The sequence below is a fragment of the Bison bison genome, unplaced genomic scaffold (assembly GCF_000754665.1).
Source record: "Bison bison bison isolate TAMUID 2011002044 unplaced genomic scaffold, Bison_UMD1.0 scf7180017864080, whole genome shotgun sequence".
NCBI lineage: Eukaryota > Metazoa > Chordata > Mammalia > Artiodactyla > Bovidae > Bison > Bison bison.
Window position 1 is genome coordinate 5,610,211 of NW_011494652.1, and position 2,144 is coordinate 5,612,354.

Consider the following 2,144-nt stretch of genomic DNA (forward strand, 5'->3'; position numbering starts at 1 on the left):
CCCTGTCCATCCCCATCTCCTAGAGTTTGCCCAAGTTCACATCCATTGAATCTGTGATGCCAATTCAACTATCTCATCCTGTCGACCTCTTCTCCTTCTGCCTTCAATCTTTCCCTGCTCCAGGGTCTTTTCCAATGAGTTGATTCTTCCTATCAGGTGGCCAAAGCACTGGGAGCTTCAGCTTCAGCATCAGTCCTTCCAAAGACTATTCAGGGTTGATTTCCTTTAAGATTGACTGGTTTGATCTCCATGCTTTCCAATGGACTCTTAAAAATCTTCTACAGCACCACAGTTCAAAAGCATCAATTCTTTGGTGCTCTGCCTTCTTTATTGTCCAGCTCTCACATTCATACGTGACTACTAGAAAGATCACAGCCTTGACTATTTGGACCTTTGTCAGTAAAGTGATGTCTCAGCTTTTTAACACATTGTCTGGGTTTGTCATAGCTTTCCTGCCAAGAAGCAATCGTGTCCTAATTTCATGGCTACAGTCACCATCCACAGTGATTTTAGAGCCCAAGAAGGTGAAATCTGTCACAGTTTCCACCTTCTCTCCTATTTGCCATGAAGTGATGGGACCGGATGCCATGATCTTAGTTTTTTAATGTTGAGTTTTAAGCTGGCTTTTCACTCTCTTCCTTCACCCTCATCAAGAGGCTCTTTAGTTCCTCTTCTAGAATATATAGTTCAGTATATATAACTAACATAGGTAATAACTAGGCCCTGTTATACAAATGAGAGAACTGAGACAGAGAAGTTGAGAACTTGTTCAAGGTTCATAAGTTAAGAAGCTAGGATCTGAATCTGGGACTTACAGCGTTCTGCCAAGTCTGAGCCTGAAAACACAGAAGCCCAGGCCAGCGGCTCCTGGGGGCCTCATTCCCACCTGCACCCCCCGGGGGAATGGAGGCTGCCCCCTGCACCCTGGCCTCCTTGCCATCCCCCAACCATCACCAATCCCCTCGGTACAGAATCTCATCTTGTGAACAGATCCCAGCAACGGGCTTCCAGGGTTTATTCCTCTCCTGCCTCCACTCCTCAAACAGCTTGCCAGGCCTTCAACTCCATGGATCCCAGCTGCCCACCCTCTCTGGGACTGGGTCCAACCTGCTGCTGGAGAAAACCATTTGCTCCCTCTCTGAGGCTGATGGGAACCACCTCCCTTCCAGGCTTCTTGCCAGCCAGAGCTCTCTCAGTTACAAGTGTCAGAAACCTAACTGGCTTCAAGGGGGAAAATTATTTTTATTGGCTCACGTGACTAAGAAGTCCAGGGTGTACAGGCGTCAGGGTCAAGGTGCTCAGAGGTCGTCTGGAGTCTCTACCTCTGAGCCTCCTGGTGCTGCCATGCTGGCTTTGTGCTCAGTCGGGATCACCCCCTGGGGTGGGAAGTGGCCTCCGGCCGCCACCAGCCTCTACTCCGCCAGCCCTACTCCCCCAGTGTGGCCACTGCCATCCTCACCTTGACTCCTGAGAGGGCTTCCAGCTGCCACCCCAGCACCGTGGGGAAGCCAGTGGTCTTGTCAAAACCCCTTCCCATGAGTCCCACCCGAAGTCCCAGGGCTCAGGTGTTTTGCCCACCTGAGTCTTGACCCTGCCCGTGGGCCTGTTTGGTTGCCAGGCTGGCAGTTCCCATGCCTCAATCCCATCTCCCAAAATGAGGTCAGCTGCACACACCACAGGCTGAGTAGAAATGCTTCCCCTAAAGAAAGTTAGAGTTGCTCAGTCGTGTCCAGTTCTTTGCAACCCCATAGACTATACAGTCCGTGGAATTCTCCAGGCCAGAATACTGGAGTGGATAGCCTTTCCCTTCTCCAGGGGATCTTCCCAACCCAGGGATCAAACCCAGGTCTCTCGCGTTGCAGGCAGATTCTTTACCAGCTGAGCCACAAGGGAAGCCCCCCCTAAAGAAATCGGCTTTCTTTTCTTACACCTGGAGCAGGAACAGATGAGCAGCAGACAGGACGTGTCCCCAGGCTCCAGCTGCTCTGGGCCCATCCAAGCTGTCCCCCTGCCTCTGACTTCATAAAGAAGTCACACGCCGCCAGATAAAAATTGAATATCTCAACATCCCACCAAAACCTACTCACCTTTTCCCCTCTTGGACTGGGGCTGGCCTCAGGCAACCCCACCTCACTCCATTAGTC